Source organism: Zingiber officinale, chromosome 3B, assembly GCF_018446385.1.
Source record: "Zingiber officinale cultivar Zhangliang chromosome 3B, Zo_v1.1, whole genome shotgun sequence".
Lineage (NCBI taxonomy): Eukaryota > Viridiplantae > Streptophyta > Magnoliopsida > Zingiberales > Zingiberaceae > Zingiber > Zingiber officinale.
The window spans coordinates 91,826,761-91,844,984 of NC_055991.1; positions in this window are offsets into that span (position 1 = coordinate 91,826,761).

Below are 18,224 nucleotides of genomic sequence, written 5' to 3' on the forward strand. Positions count from 1 at the left end.
TCGAACACTTGGTGAAGAAGTCCTAGTAGGTCAAGGTTAACCGGATGTCAAGCATAATAGTTCAACAGGTCATGGTTGACCGGATGTTGGAATTGGAGACCTTGGACTTGGTTTTAGGCAAGTCAAAGGTGGTTCAATCGATCAACCAATCGATTGAACCGAAGTCCAATCGATCAGTTGATCGATTGGATGTGCGTCGTGAAGAAAGGTGGCCCAATTGATCGGTCGATCGATGGGAGCTTATGTCGCACACACAGAAGCTTTCCCAATCGATTAGCCGATCGATTGGAGATAGGTTGCATTTCTTGCGCGATCACGAGAAAGCCTGAATTGATTAATCGATCGATTTAGGCTATTTCCAGAGAGCACATATGCGCTCTGAATCGATCGACCGATTAATTCAGAGCCTCCCCAATCGATTGAGAGTAATTCAATCGATTAAGATCCGACCGTTGCGCAGGTTATAGCCGTTGCCGAGCGTCTTCCTCCGCAGTTCTTCGAATCCTCTCGAGCAACTACAGCTACGATCTCAGCGTCAATTCTCACGAGCTTCTCCGCCCTTCCACAGCTAGTACTTGAAGGCTCTTGGAGATAAGTGTAGTTACACTTCCAAGGTTCAAGAGGCAACAACAAGCAAAAAGTAAGCAAGAAGAAAGAGTTCTTCTTTGTATTTTCTTTTTGCGCGTGTTGTATTTTTGTTGTGTGGGTTTGTACGACGCTTCTCCGCCTCCGGCTGTGACCAAGAAGGAGTATTTCATTAGTGGAGAGCGAGCCGTGTGTGGATTCTTGAATTAGTCACCTCTTCTTGAGGTGGATACCAAGTAAATCCTTAGCGTTAGCATTGTGAGTGTGTTTTTTGTTGTTTATTTCACTGCACATCTTCGAAGAAGCACATCACAGAGCGCGACGAGCTATTCACCCCCCTTCTATAGCACATTTTGACCCTAACAGCTCCTGCGCATCCCATCAGTTCCTTTCCTGTGTCATCTTTCTCGTTTGCTTGAGTCTTGCGTCATGGCTAGCTGTCTCTGATGCTCCTTAGTCATTGAGTACATGTGTGTTCTGTTAGGATCGATGGTCGCGGCTAGAGAGGGGGGGTGTGAATATCCGACCTCAAATCTTCGTTTCTTTCTACAAGTTGACGTTAGCGCAGCGGAAAATAAAACAAAGAAACAAAGACAAGAAGATCAAACCTCAACACGCAGCGATGTAACGAGGTTCGGAGATGATACTCCTACTCCTCGGCATGTCCGTAAGGTGGACGAAGCCTATCAATCCGTCGGTGGATGAGTCCCCGGAAAATCGGCTAATATAAACTCCTTATGGGTGGAGAAACCTCGCCACAAAAACTTACAACAGCAAAAAGGAGTACAAGTACAGCAAGAAGCAAAATACAATACAACTGTAAAACCTTCGCTTACTTGCCTTCTCTTCGACTGGATGAAGGAGCAGCTTCAAGCTACGCCTACAACAGCAGGAACCAGCCGATGAAGCTCACACGAAGCTTCAAGCAGAAGCGAGCTCAACAAAGCTCAAATCACAGCAGTGAAGAAGAAGAAGCAGAAGCTTCGGACCAGAAGAAGAGTAAGAGGGCCAGACCACTGTAGAAGCCCTCAGCCCTTTTATAGCCTGCATCCACCTGCGAGAAGAACAGAGGCCAAAGACAGCAGAAGAATCTAGCCGTTGTCTCTCAACGGCTAGGGCCAGACCGATCATGCATCACCCTGATCGGTCTGGGGCTGATCTGATCGGTCGTGGGGACCGATCAGGCTCTATGCTGATCGGTCCCCAGACCAATCAGAATGCTTTCACAGAGAGTTGCCCAACTCTCTGTGCGTACCCTGATCGGTCCCGGGGACCGATCAGGCTTCCTGCTGATCGGTCCCCAGACCGATCAGTAACGATCGCTTTCTGATCGGTCTCCAGACCGATCAGGAAACCACAGTATCAGTGGATCGGTCACCAGACCGATCCACGTCTTGGTTTTTGCCCAAACCAAGTCCAAACCAATATCTGGTCAACCTTGACCTCTTGGTACATCATGCTTAGCATCCGGTCACTCCCTTGACATGCTAAGACTCCCCACCAAGTGTCCGGTCAATCCCTTTGACCCACTTGGACTTTTCTCTTCGTGTCAAGTATCCGGTCACTCCCTTGACCTACTTGACATTCTCAACACCAGATGTCCGATCACCCTTGATCCATCTGGATTTTTCCTTGCCCGGCTTCACTCACCAGGACTTTCCAACTGTCTGGCTTCACTCACCAGGACTTTCCCACTGCCTGACTTCACTCACCAGGACTTTCACCTAGCTTCACTCACTAGGGTTTTCACAACTGCCTGGCTTCACTCACCAGGACTTATCCGTCTGCCTGGCTTCACTCACCAGGACTTTCCACATCCGGTCCAGAGAACGAGCTACCGAGCCCTCTCTGACTTCCACTTGCCAAGTTCCCATACTTGGACTACTCCGTGCCAAGTCTCCATACTTGGACTTTTCCCGTGCCAAGCTCCCTGCTTGGACTTTTCACCAGATGTCTGGTTAACTCACCTCGGGTCAACCAGGTCAACCTTGACCACGGGTTGCACCCACAATCTCCCAAGCTTGTATCCTTGTCAATCATCAAGATACAACTTTTCTGTTCACGTCAAACATTGTCAAACATAACTCGTCAAACATCAAAACACAACTCGAGTCAAGTCAACTCGAGTCTGGTCAACCAGGTCAACCTTGACCTAAGGTTGCACCAACAATCTCCTCATTTTTGATGTTTGACAAAACCCATAATCAAACCCATAATCAAGTTAGGTTAACCCGATAACCTAACTTAGGTTTTCCAATGTTCTTCCCTGAACAATCTCTAGACATTCTCCATTCTCCTTTCTACTCTCCCCCTTTTTGACACACATCAAAAAGAGTGAATCAAGGTCAAGAGTTTCTTCCTAATGAAAGTCCCATACCTTTCATTGAAACTCTTAATTTCCCCCTTGATACTAAGGTCCAACAATTAACTTAGTGATAATCTCATATCACTCAAGTCTTTAGGAGTAAAAGCTCCCCCTAAAAGTCAACTCCCCTTGACTAATAGGTAAAATTCCCCCTAAAGGTCAACTCCCCCTTGACCATTGCACCAACAATGTCTTGGAGAGTTTCAACCCTTTAGAAATCCAAAACACCAACTTCATTGCTGAAATTTCAGAAATTTCAGACAGCACAGTCGAAACTGGCACGCCCTGATCGGTCACCAGACCGATCAGGTCTTCCCTGGATCGGTCACAGTGACCGATCCACAACTGCCTGGACCAATCAGACTCCCTTCTGATCGGTCCACAACCTCTGATTTCAGTTCTGAATTTCCTTCCGAAATTTAGAAACCCCTACAAAATTCCAGAAAATTCCAGAAATTATAAAACTTTGAGGATACATTCCTCATAACATATACTATCAAAGAAAAATAGTTTTCTATGAAAATAATTTCCATTTTCAAATCTTGATACAAAGTTCAAAAGTCTTTGAAATAGCTCAAAGTTAACTCATCTTTGTATCACTTTGCTCAATGATGAATGCTATCACTAGAAAAGCTTCATCAAGGTTTTTCAAATCAATTTTGAAATGATTTTAAACCATTTAATTTAGGACCACAATCTTTGGGCTAAATGTACATGACTTGTACATAAGCTTTCCCTATGATCCCCAATTTTGAATTAGGCTCATCTAGGTACAAGAACTATGCACCTTGTTCCTAACTCACAATCCTAATATCTCACACACATCTAAGGTGTATCAAACACATCCAAGTCAATTTTGATGTGAGATATGAGTTTAGGTTAGCTTAATCTAAGTTCTCATGCATTTTTCTAAATAATAATTTGATCTCCATATCAAATTGTGTTTCTTATCCTTAGATCAATTTCATTGATTATAAATGCAAGAAATGATGACATGACATAAAATGATATCATAAATGAAAACATGTGCCAATGTCATGATGTCATGGCATAAAGTATGAAACTTAAATAAATCATGACATTTAACTAACCTAAGCATTATCATGACATTTCAAATGATCATAAATTAAATATGGTGTCATGACATGACATATGACAAACAATACATGGCAAATAACATATAAAGGTATAGAAAATACCTAATTCTAGCCTTAGTTGCCATTTTTGATAATTTTGATCATTTTGCCATAAATTCTATATTCCTAAGTGTAATAGACATAAAATCAAATACAAAAGATTTTTAGATCACTATGTGCCAATTAGATTGACTCTAGAAAACTCCTCAAATGAGATTGGCACATCCTAATCACCTTAGGAATAATTTTCCATTTCATTTTCAAGGCTTGATTACACCTTGAAAATTCCTAAAGTGCCACCTTTTGCCATGATTAGGTTAACTACCTAGTCAAGTAAGGTTGACACACCCTAACTCATCTAGCGTGATGGAATCACGCTCCTAGGAACCCAATACCTATTTGAGCTCATTGAGTTCACTAAGTATTCACTAGGGATGACTTCCCTAGCAACCCTCCTAATGACCCTCCTAGGCTTTAAAGCCTTGGTCATTCGGGACTCAACAAGCTCAACTCTAGGGGTGACTCCCCTTGTGACCTTGGTGATGGTCTTCCTAGCCCTAGATTTTGTTCCATAATCGAATGGAACATTATGATAAGTGGGCTTGACCATTTGGGACTTAGGTTTGTGACCCAAACCTCTCTTGTCCTTTGTCTTTGGTTTTTGACCCTTAGACCCTAGAGTTGACTTCTCCAAATTCTTAAGGGTCTTTTCTAGAATGTCAAGTCTTGACCTCAAGACTTGATTTTCCTTCCTTAATACCTCAAGACTTGATTTGTCATTTTTCTTTGAGGTATTCCTAGACATATGTCTAGTTGTTTTGGGATTCCTACCTTGGTTCTCCTTAACCTTAGATGAGTTAATCCTAGGGTTGACAGTTCTAGTATTTTCCTTACCTAGGTTAACATGTTTTGCTCCTAAGCACATGTATTGATTTCTAAGGTTATCATGCTTATTATTGTTAACAATTGCAACAAAACTACTAGCATGTGTTCTATTTGAATTGCAAAAATGAGCCTTAGAGATTACCTTAGGGTTTACCTTAGCTCCCCCTATAGACGTGCTTGGTCTCTTGTCCTTGTAAGATTGCCTCCCCCTCGGACATTGACTCCTATAGTGTCCCCTTTGATTGCATTGAAAGCACACCACGTGCTCTTTGCCTTTGCGTATCGGGACTCCGGCTTTCTTGACCTTTGGCGCCGGTGGAGACTTTCTAATCCTCTTTGGACACTTACTCTTGTAGTGCCCAAATTCCCTACACTCAAAGCACATTATGTGTAATTTGCTAGAAATTAAAATGCTTGAGTTACCTAGGTTTGAGGATGGATGAAAGCTCTCTTCTTCATCCCTTCCGGAGGTAGAAGCTTCTTCTTCTTGCTCCGAACTTGAAGAAGAACTCTCCTCCTCTTCTTCTTTAGATGTTGAGTGGCCCTCAACTTCTAAATCCATTCCTCCATGAAGTGAGCTACTTGACTCACTTGACTCTTCTTCATGACTTGAAGTGGAGTTCTCCTCATGGAACTTTGCCAAGTTGTTCCACAACTCCTTGGCATCGTTATATCCACCTATCCTACACAAAACATCATTAGGTAAAGAAAATTCAAAAATTTTCAATACCTCATCGTTGACTAGGGATTGGTGGACTTGTTCCTTGGTCCACTCCTTCTTCTCTAGGGTTTCTCCTTTCTTATCCATCGGAGGCTTGAAACCTAATTGAACACAACTCCAATTTTCAAGGTTAGTCATAAGAAAGTACTTCATTCTTACCTTCCAAAACGCGAAGTTGTCGCGATCGTAGAAAGGTGGAATTGTGACGTCTTCTCCAAATAACTCCATTCTCTAGCTTGTGCTCCCCCGGGTGTTGATCCAACGAAGAGCGACCTCGCTCTGATACCACTTGTTAGGATCGATGGTCGCGGCTAGAGAGGGGGGTGTGAATAGCCAACCTCAAATCTTCGTTTCTTTCTACAAGTTGACGTTAGCGCAGCGGAAAATAAAATAAAGAAACAAAGACAAGAAGATCAAACCTCAACACGCAGCGATGTAACGAGGTTCGGAGATGATACTCCTACTCCTCGGCGTGTCCGTAAGGTGGACGAAGCCTATCAATCCGTCGGTGGATGAGTCCCCGGAAAATCGGCTAATATAAACTCCTTATGGGTGGAGAAACCTCGCCACAAAAACTTACAACAGCAAAAAGGAGTACAAGTACAGCAAGAAGCAAAATACAATACAACTGTAAAACCTTCGCTTACTTGCCTTCTCTTCGACTGGATGAAGCAGCAGCTTCAAGCTACGCCTACAACAGCAGGAACCAGCCGATGAAGCTCACACGAAGCTTCAAGCAGAAGCGAGCTCAGCAAAGCTCAAATCACAGCAGTGAAGAAGAAGAAGCAGAAGCTTCGGACCAGAAGAAGAGTAAGAGAGCGAGACCACTGTAGAAGCCCTCAGCCCTTTTATAGCCTGCATCCACCTGCGAGAAGAATAGAGGCCAAAGACAGCAGAAGAATCTAGCCGTTGTCTCTCAACGGCTAGGGCCAGACCGATCAGGCATCACCCTGATCGGTCTGGGGCTGATCTGATCGGTCGTGGGGATCGATCAGGCTCTATGCTGATCGGTCCCCAGACCGATCAGAATGCTTTCACAGAGAGTTGCCCAACTCTCTGTGCGTACCCTGATCGGTCCCGGGGACCGATCAGGCTTCCTGCTGATTGGTCCCCATACCGATCAGTAAGCTCACAGAGGCACACTGATCGCCTTCTGATCGGTCTCCAGACCGATCAGGAAACCACAGTATCAGTGGATCGGTCACCAGACCGATCCAGGTCTTGGTTTTTACCCAAACCAAGTCCAAACCAATATCCGGTCAACCTTGACCTCTTGGTACATCATGCTTAGCATCCGGTCACTCCCTTGACCTGCTAAGACTCCCCACCAAGTGTCCGGTCAATCCCTTTGACCCACTTGGACTTTTCTCTTCGTGTCAAGTATCCGGTCACTCCCTTGACCTACTTGACCTTCTCAACACCATATGTCCGATCACCCTTGATCCATCTGGATTTTCCCTTGCCTGGCTTCACTCACCAGGACTTTCACCTAGCTTCACTCACTAGGGTTTTCACCTGGCTTCACTCACCAGGATTTCCAATCTGCCCGGCTTCACTCACCAGGACTTTCCAACTACCTGGCTTCACTCACCAGGACTTTCCCACTGCCTGACTTCACTCACCAGGACTTCCCCACTGCCTGGCTTCACTCACCAGGACTTTCACCTAGCTTCACTCACTAGGGTTTTCACAACTGCCTGGCTTCACTCACCAGGACTTATCCGTCTGCCTGGCTTCACTCACCGGGACTTTCCACATCCGGTCCAGAGAACGAGCTACCGATCCCTCTCCGACTTTCACTTGCCAAGTTCTCATACTTGGACTACTCCGTGCCAAGTCTCCATACTTGGACTTTTCCCGTGCCAAGCTCCCTGCTTGGACTTTTCACCAGATGTCTGGTCAACTCACCTCGGGTCAACCAGGTCAACCTTGACCACGGGTTGCACCCACAATCTCCCAAGCTTGTATCCTTGTCAATCATCAAGATAAAACTTGTCTGTTAACGTCAAACATTGTCAAACATAACTCGTCAAACATCAAAATACAACTCGAGTCAAGTCAACTCGAGTCTGGTCAACCAGGTCAACCTTGACCTAAGGTTGCACCAACATGTTCTTCTAAGTTTCTGTATACTTAGACACATATTAAAATACCACAAGTATCTAGCTTAAACTTATTTGACAACACATAAAAATACCAATAAAGGTTCTAATATTCTTCCTCTTTTTGATATTCATCAAATTAAGTTTAAATTAGGGTAATCATAGTAAATAATTATAATGCAAATAAACCATATCTCCCTGCATATATGCCTAATTTTCATTTCTCCCCCTCGTGATAATAACAAAAGTTGGGATTCTAAAAAGTTCTCCCTTTATTTGAAAATTGATAAAAAAAATTGATAAAAAATATCTTAGAGGAATAGAAAATTCTGAAATATTTATCAAGTATAAAATTCAATATTTCCTATCATAGAAAATTAGTTTTATCAAAAAAAATAATTCTTTTTCATTATTTTATAATTTCAATACACATATTTTTCTAATAATAATTTTAGAAATATTTCCACATGTCTATAAATCATGAAATTTTACCAACTAATAGAAAACATTATATCTTTTCATAGAAAATATTTTTCATAAAATATTTTTATGCAATAAAATATTTTGATATTTTTTTGATTTGGCCTCTAGAGTTTATAAGATTACATTTTTGGTTCTCCATACCATAATCCTTGTTCATTAAATTTTATTCTTTCATTCTTTAACTTCATATTTAGATTATTTGTACCAATTGAAAAAAATTATAATGCAAAATTATGAGTTTCTATATGTTCCCTTAATTTTGTATTTTCATCCTTAATCTTTTCAACTTCTTCCTTAGAGCATGAATTTTCTAATTCAATTTTAATCCTTCTTAATTCCATGCATTTATTTCTAACCTTACATAATGATCTAGAAAGTATTTTAATAGCGTTGTACAATTGATTTAAGGACAGATTATGTACCTCACTTATCGTGTCAGATTCGTAGGTCGAGACTCTCGCTACACTATTGATTTCTTCACTTGAGCTTTCTGACTCTTCTTTTTGATGAGTTGTCATTAGTACAAGACCAGCTATATACTCAACCTTTGAATCCTCTGAAAATGAGGTTTTGCTCCAACTTACTTTTAACATTCTTTCATTGGGGTTCGCCTCATCTTTTTATTGAACTTGGGGTAGTTATCTTTTATGTGATCCTCCTTGTCTAAGTACCTTACTTTTCATTTTTGCCTTTCCTTTAATAGTTTTGATGCTGGTCTGCTATCAAAATTATTAGTTTTTAAAAATTTACCTATTTTTCTTATCAAGTATGCTTGTTCATCTTCATTATTTGAAGATTCTAAATCTATCTCTCTTCTTTGCTTTTAGAGTTATGTTGTTATTTAGTTTTTCTATGTTTTTAGATCATGTACATTGAGATTCGTGTAATTTTAAGGTCGAAAATAATTTTTCTAAAATACTTACCTCTAAGTTCTTCGAGATGTAATAAGAATCCTCCATTGATGTCCACTCTTGGATTATTGAGAATGCATATATGAGAGCATTATGATTTGAAACCATCTCTCCGAGGTTGTTGAAATCAGTGATTGTCTCTTTTAGCTTTGCATGTAGTTGCGCCACCGTCTCTCCCTTCTCTAGTCAGAGATGAGTTAGTTGATTTCTCAGCAAATCTCTTCTACCTAGCTTTATTTCTGAGGTCCCCTCGTTAAGTTCTAGGAACTTTTTTCAGAGGTCTTTGGCTGAATCGTAGAGGCATATCCGGTTTAGCTCTTGTACGGATAACACATTAAGAAGATGGAACTTTACCTTACCATTTGCCATGAATTCATCTCATTGCTTTTTATTCCATCGTCGTTCATCGATTTCTACTCCATGCTCATTCTTGGGCATCTTGAAACCATGTTTTATACATAACATAATATCAAAATATGTTTTAAAGAATACCTCTATTTTTCTTTTCTATTTAGTGAATTTCCCCTCGAACTTTGGTGGATGGATACTTGATCCTGCCATTCCTCCCAATCTAGTTACTTAGTTAGCGGTTAGTTGTCCCCTTAGAGTGGTCTAGTGGCTAGTGCATAAAGTGCTACCAACTTGAGATTTGGAGTTCAAATCTCAATATAGCCGAGGTAAATGCCTCTCTCATGTGTCAGTCACTATTCTAAGGGCTAATAGCCAGCTATAATTTACCTCCTTCATGTTAGCCCTGGGATGGATTGGCGGGGGCACTGGGGGCTAACACAGTTACCTTTTGCCAACTTAGTCAGCGGTTAGTCCTTCTGAGTCGTGTTGCTCTGATACCAATTGTTAGTGTGGTGAAAGTCATTCGAATCGCTAAAGGGGAGGGGTGAATAACGACCTGCAAATTAAAACAACTATTTCTCTTACTAACGATTTAGCAAAGACACACATACATTAAATACAAAAGGCAATCATAAAAGAAAGAAGTTTACTTAGTTACAACCCTCGGGTTATTAGTCCAAAAATTATGCAGGCTCCACTATCTTCTCCTTCTACGAAAATAGATCTAGAGGTGGAGAAGCCTCTTACAGTAATGTAGTATAAGTGTAGATCATAAAGACACTAGAGAATAAAAACATAAGTATTTAAATTGTGTGTTGTATAAAACTTTGAACTTTAGCCCTTTATGATTTGACGGCTTGTTAGTTTGTTGATGTGACACTCTCCAGTCACCCGGAAGCATTCCAAGTGCTTGTATTCATGAAACTCAATCCACTCTGGCAACGGTTCGCTCACGACTGTAGATGGCTCCCCACTTTTTAGGTGCTCGAAAGCACTCCGGATGCCTAAATTCTGTTGACATGGATATAATTCTGATCAATTTAGGTAACGGTTATTGCTGACATGGCGAGAGCATCCGGATGCCAAGAAGTGATTCAGACACATAGAATGGTCAACTTTTGGACTTGACCAGTTGTTGTCTCCTAGTCGCCTATATGTCTACCCGATTGCCTAGATAAACTTTGTCTTGATTGCTTGTGTAGTCTTCATCCAGCTTCTCATTCCTCGGATGCACCAAGCCCTTCCGGTTCACTCCCGTGATTTCTTCTTGCTCCACTAGAGTACTCTTCCATAACTCCTCGTATCTCGGATGCACCGAGCCCATCGACTCCTTTCACGTGTCATCTTTTTCACTTGCTTGCGTCTTTTGCCATGGCTAGCTGTCTTCGATGCTCCTTAGCTATAGGGTATATGTGTGTTCTCCTAAGTTTCTGTATACTTAGACACACATATTAAAACATCACAATGACCTAACTTAAATTTATTTGACAACACATCAAAATACAACTAGTGATTATATGCATCATTGAGTGTTTGACTTTATTGTGAATACAATTAAAATCCCATATTAGAAATATATAGAAAAGATTATAGATTTAAAAAGATAAAATATATCTCTATTAGTATGAGACCTTTTTGTTAGGACCTTCGGATAGCGGCTAGAGAGGGGGGGTGTGAATAGTCGACCTCAAATTCTCGTTTCTTCCTACAATTTGAGTTAGCGTAGCGGAAATACAATGTAGAAACGAAAGTGGAGAAGATCAAACCTCAAACATGATGATGTAACGAGGTTCGGAGATGATACTCCTACTCCTCGGCGTGTCCGTAAGGTGGACGAAGCCTATCAATCCGTCGGTGGATGAGACCCCGGATAACCGACTAATAAGAACTCCTTCTGGGTGGAGAAACCTCGCCACAATCTCTCTTGCAACAGCAAGAATGGAGTACAACCAATAGAGAAAGAAAACAAGAACAATATAAATGTAAAAACACTTTGCTTGCCTTCTCGTCGACTGGAGTTCAATGAAGCAGCAACTTCACGATGTCAACAGCAGCTGATCACCCAGTCGAGGGAAGCTCACACGAAGCTTCAGGAATAGGGAGCTCAGCAAAGCTCAGATCGCAAGAGTGAGGAAGAAGAAGGTTGTTTCGAGAGAGATTTATTTCTTCTCCTGTAGCAGCCTTATATCCTGCACCTGCGAAGAAGACAAAGAGCAACACAGAAATCTAGCCGTTGTGTCGCAACGGCTAGGCCTGGACCGATCAGGCTCCAACCTGATCGGTCTGTGGACCGATCAGGCCCTAGGCTGATCGGTCCCCAGACCGATCCCCATACTTGTTCTCGTTTCTGATCGCTTCCTGATAGGTCTGTGGACCGATCAGTAGGCTTCCTGATCGGTCTGTGGACCGATCAGTAGGCTTCCTGATCGGTCTACAGACCGATCAGATAACTCACAGTGACCTCTGTTTGGTTACTGATCGGTCACCAGACCGATCAGATAAACCTGAGTATCACTGGATCAGTCTGCTGATCGATCCAATGCCCATGTAGATTTAGAGCTTCTCATCCCTAAATCCTAAGGTCTTCCTGGTCTTGAGAATGAGCTACCGAGTCCTCTCTGACCTAGTCCGGAGAACGAGCTACCGAGCCCTCTCCGACTTCCTCATCCAGTCCAGAGAACGAGCTACCGAGCCCTCTCTGACCTAGTCCGGAGAACGAGCTACCGAGCCCTCTCCAACTCTGTCTGGTCCAGAGAACGAGCTCCCGAGCCCTCTCTGACCTAGTCCGGAGAACGAGCTACCGAGCCCTCTCCGACTTCGTCCGGTCCAGAGAACGAGCTCCCGAGCCCTCTCTGACCTAGTCCGGAGAACGAGCTACCGAGCCCTCTCCGACTTCGTCCGGTCCAGAGAACGAGCTCCCGAGCCCTCTCTGACTTAGTCCGGAGAACGAGCTACCGAGCCCTCTCCGACTTCGTCCGGTCTAGAGAACGAGCTCCCGAGCCCTCTCTAACCTAGTCCGGAGAACGAGCTGCCGAGCCCTCTCCGACTTCGCATGCCAAGCTTCCATACTTGGACTTCTCCCGTGCCAAGCTCCCTGCTTGGACTTCTCCTGTGCCAAGTCTCCATACTTGGACTTTTCCGTGCCAAGTCTCTATACTTGGACTTTTCCGTGCCAAGTCTCCATACTTGGACTTCTCCGTGCCAAGTCTCCATACTTGGACTTTTCCGTGCCAAGTCTCTATACTTGGACTTTTCCGTGCCAAGTCTCCATACTTGGACTTCTCCGTGCCAAGTCTCCATACTTGGACTTTTCCCATGCCAAGCTCCCTGCTTGGACTTTTCCGTGCCAAGTCTCCATACTTGGACTTTTCCGTGCCAAGTCTCCATACTTGGACTTTACCCGAATCAGGTCAACTCAAGTTGGGTCAACCAGGTCAACCTTGACCAAAGGTTGCACCCACAATCTCCTAAGTTTGTATTCTTGTCAAACATCAAGATACAACTTTTCTATTCTCGTCAAACATCAAAATACACCTCGAGTCAGGTCAACTCGAGTCGGGTCAACCAGGTCAATCTTGACCTAAGGTTGCACCAACAATCTCCCCCTTTTTGATGTTTGACAAAAACCATAATCAAGTTAGGTTAACCCAATAACCTAACTTAGGTTTTCCAATAGTTCTCCAATGTTCTTCCTTGAACATTCTCCCCAAACTCCAATGTTCTTCCTTGAACATTTTCTAAACATTCTCCCCCTTTTTGACACACATCAAAAAGAGTGAATCAAGGTCAAGAGTTTTTTCCTAATGAAAGTCACATACCTTTCATTGAAACCCTTAATTTCCCCCTTGATACTAAATACAACAATCAACATAGTGACCATCCCATATCACTCATCTTGACGAATAAAAACTCCCCCTAAAAGTCAACTCCTGCTTGACCAATAGGTAAAACTCCCCCTAAAGGTCAACTCCTCCTTGACCATTGCACCAACAATGTCTTGGAGAGTTTCAACCCTTTAGAAATCTAAAACACAACTTCTACAGCTGAAATTTCAGACAATCAGTCGAAAATCAGCATTTTGGCACGCTCTGATCGGTCACCAGACCGATCAGAACCCCTCTGGATTGGTCACCAGACCGATCAGACTTCCCTGGATCAGTCCAGTGACCGATCCAGACCTCCCTGGACCGATCAGCATCCCCTCTGATCGGTCCACAAAGCTCTGATAGGAATTTCTGATTTTTCTCCCGAAATTCAGAAACCCCTAAAAATTCACAGAAAATTCCAAAAATTGTAAAATTTTGAGGATACATTCCTCATAACATATATTATCATGGGAAAATAGTTTTCTATGAAAATAACTTCCATTTTCAAATCTTGATACAAAGTTCGAAAAACTTTGAAATAGTTCAAGGTTAATCCATCTTTGTATCAACTTGCTCAATGATGAATGCTATCACTAGAAAAGCTTCATCAAGGTTTTTCAAATCAATTTTGAAATGATTTTAAACCATTCAATTTAGGACCACAATCTTAGGGCTAAATGTACATGACTTGTACACAAGCTTTCCCTATGATCCTCAATTTAGAATTAGGCTCATCTAGGTACAAGAGCTATGCACCTTGATCCTAACTCATAATCCTAATATCTCACACACATCTAAGGTGTATCAAACACATCCAAGTCAATTTTGATGTGAGATATGAGTTTAGGTCATCTTAAGCTAAGTTCTCATGCATTTTCTAGACAACAATTTGATTTCCATATCAAATTGAGTTTTTATCCTTAAATCAATTTAATTGATCATAAATGCAAGAGATGATGACATGGCATAAAATAATATCATAAGTGAAAACATGTGCCAATGTCATGATGTCATGTCATAAAGTATGAAACTTAAATAAGGCATGACATATAACTAACCTAAGCATTATCATGACATTTCAAATGATAATAAAATAAATATGATGTCATGACATGACATATGACAAACAATATATGGCAAATAACATATAAAGGTATAGAAAATACAATTCTAGCGTTAGTTGTCATTTTTGATAATTTTGATCATTTTGCCACAAATTCTATATTCCTAAGTGTAATAGACCTAAAATCATATACTAAAGATTTTTAGATCACTATGTGCCAATTAGATTGATCCTAGAAAACTCCTCAAATGTGATTGGCACATCCTAATCACCTTAGGAACAATTTTCAATTTCATTTTCAAGGCTTGGTTATACCTTGAAACTTCCTAAAATGCCACCTTTTGCCATGATTAGGTTAACTACCTATCCAAATAAGATGGGCACACCCTAAACCATCTAGCGTGATGGAATCACGCTCCTAGGAACCCAAAACCTATTTGAGCTCATTGGGTTCACTAAATATTCACTAGGGATGACTTCCCTAGCAACCCTCCTAATGACCCTCCTAGGCTTTAAAGCCTTGGTCATTTGGGACTTATCAAGATCAACTCTAGGGGTGACTCCCCTTGTGACCTTGGTGATGGTCTTCCTAGCCCTAGGTCTTGTTCCATAATCGAATGGAACATTATGGTAAGTGGGCTTGACCACTTGAGACTTAGGTTTGTGACTCAAACCTCTCATGTCCTTGGGCTTTTGCTTTTGACCCTTAGACCCTAGAGTTGACATCTCCAAATTCTTAAGAGTCTTTTCTAAGGTGTCAAGTCTTGACCTCAAGACTTGATTTTCCTTCTCTAATACCTCAAGTTTTAATTTGTCATTTTTCTTTGAGGTATTCCTAGGCATATGTCTTGTTGTTTTGGGATTCCTATCTAGGTTTTCCTTAACCTTAGATGAGTTAATTCTAGGGTTGGCATTTCTAGTATCATCCTTACCTAGACTAACATGTTTGACACCTAAGCACATGTATCGGTTTCTATGGTTATCATGCTTATCATCATTGGCAATTGCAATAAAGCTACTAGCATGTTTCTTATTAGAATTGCAATAAAGTACCTTAAAAGATACCTTAGGGTTTGCCTTAGCTCCCCCCATAGATGTGCTTGGTCTCTTGTCCTTGTGAGGTTGCCTCCCCCTCGGACATTGACTCCTATAATGTCCCCTTCGCTTGCATTGGAAGCACACCACGTGCTCCTTGCCCTTGCGTATCGGGACTCCGGCTTCCTTGACTTTTGGTGCCGGTGGAGTCTTCCTAATCCTCTTTGGACATTTACTCTTATAATGCCCATATTCCCTACACTCAAAGCACATTATATGTAATTTACTTGAAATTAAGTTGCTTGAGTTACCTAGGATTGAGGATGAACATAAACTCTCTTCTTCATCCCTTCCGGAGGTAGAGGCTTTTTCTTGCACCAATCTTGATGAAGAACTCTCCTCCTCTTCTTCCTTAGATGTTGAGTAGCCCTCAACTTCTAATTCCATACCTCCATGATGTGAGCTACTTGGCTCACTTGACTCCTCTTCATGACTTGAATTGGAGCTCTCCTCATGGAACTTAGCCAAGTTGTTCCACAACTCCTTGGCATCGTTGTATCCACCTATCTTACACAAGATATCATTAGGTAATGAAAATTCAAGGATTTTCGTTACCTCGTCGTTGATTGTGGATTGGTGGATTTGTTCCTTCATCCACTTCTTCTTCTCGAGAGGTTCTCCCTTTTTATCCACCGGAGGAGTAAAACCTACTCGTACACAATTCTAATTCACTAGGTTAGTCATAAGAAAATACTTCATTCTTACCTTCCAATACGCGAAGCCGTCGCGATCGTAGAAGGGTGGAATCGTGATGTCTTCTCCAAGTAGATCCATTCTCTAGCTTGTGCTCCCCCGGGTGTTAATCCGACGAAGAGCAACCTAGCTCTGATACCACTTGTTAGGACCTTCGGATAGCGGCTAGAGAGGGGGGGGTGTGAATAGCCGACCTCAAATTCTCGTTTCTTCCTACAATTTGAGTTAGCGCAGCGGAAATACAATGTAGAAACGAAAGTGGAGAAGATCAAACCTCAAACATGATGATGTAACGAGGTTCGGAGATGATACTCCTACTTCTCGGCGTGTCCGTAAGGTGGACGAAACCTATCAATCCGTCGGTGGATGAGACCCCGGATAACTGGCTAATATGAACTCCTTCTGGGTGGAGAAACCTCGCCACAATCTCTCTTGCAACAGCAAGAATGGAGTACAACCAATAGAGAAAGAAAACAAGAACAATATAAATGTAAAAACACTTTGCTTGCCTTCTCGTCGACTGGAGTTCGATGAAGCAGCAACTTCACGATGTCAACAGCAGCTGATCACCCAGTCGAGGGAAGCTCACACGAAGCTTCAGGAATATGGAGCTCAGCAAAGCTCAGATCGCAAGAGTGAGGAAGAAGAAGGTTGTTTCGAGAGAGATTTATTTCTTCTCCTGTAGCAGCCTTATATCCTGCACCTGTGAAGAAGACAAAGAGCAACAGTAAATCTAGCCGTGTGTCGCAACGGCTAGCCGACCGATCAGCTCCAACCTGATCGGTTCTGGAGTCTCTGATCGGTGCGGACGGATCGGGTCGATCGGTCCCCGACCGATCCCCATACTTGTTCTCGCTTTGATCGCCTCGATAGGTCCGTGGACCGATCGGTGAGCTTCATGATCGGTCTGACCGTCGATAACTCACGCGACTGTTTGTTACCGATCGGTCACCGCACCGATCGATAAACTCGAGACACCGATCGGTCTGCTGACCGATCCAATGCCCATGTGGATTTAGAGCTTCTCATCCCTAAATCCTAAGGTCTTCCTGGTCTTGAGAACGAGCTACCGAGCCCTCTCTGACCTAGTCCGGAGAACGAGCTACCGAGCCCTCTCTGACCTAGTCCGGAGAACGAGCTACCGAGCCCTCTCCAACTCTGTCTGGTCCAGAGAACGAGCTCCCGAGCCCTCTCTGACCTAGTCCGGAGAACGAGCTACCGAGCCCTCTCCGACTTCGTCCGGTCCATAGAACGAGCTCCCGAGCCCTCTCTGACCTAGTCCGGAGAACGAGCTGCCGAGTCCTCTCCGACTTCGCATGCCAAGTTTCCATACTTGGACTTCTCCCGTGCCAAGCTCCCTGCTTGGACTTCTCCCGTGCCAAGTCTCCATACTTGGACTTTTCCGTGCCAAGTCTCCATACTTGGACTTCTCCGTGCTAAGTCTCCATACTTGGACTTTTCCCGTGCCAAGCTCCCTGCTTGGACTTTTCCGTGCCAAGTCTCCATACTTGGACTTTTCCGTGCCAAGTCTCCATACTTGGACTTTACCCGAATAAGGTCAACTCAAGTTGGGTCAACCAGGTCAACCTTGACCAAAGGTTGCACCCACAATCTCCCAAGTTTGTATTCTTGTCAAACATCAAGATACAACTTTTGTATTCTCGTCATACATCAAAATACACCTCGAGTCAGGTCAACTCGAGTCGGGTCAACCAGGTCAATCTTGACCTAAGGTTGCACCAACACTTTTGTGTAGAGTCGAAAAATAAATCCATGAGGGCTTAGACCTAAAGTAAATAATATCATACAATTGTGGAGATATGTAAATTCTTTTGATCCTAACAAGTATCAGAGTCATGGTCCAGACAGGATGTCATGTGGGATGACCTCAAACGAAGTTGAAGGGAGATCCATAGTAGGTCAAAAGTAACTGGATATTTGAGGAGAGATCCGGACTCTAAAAGTAAT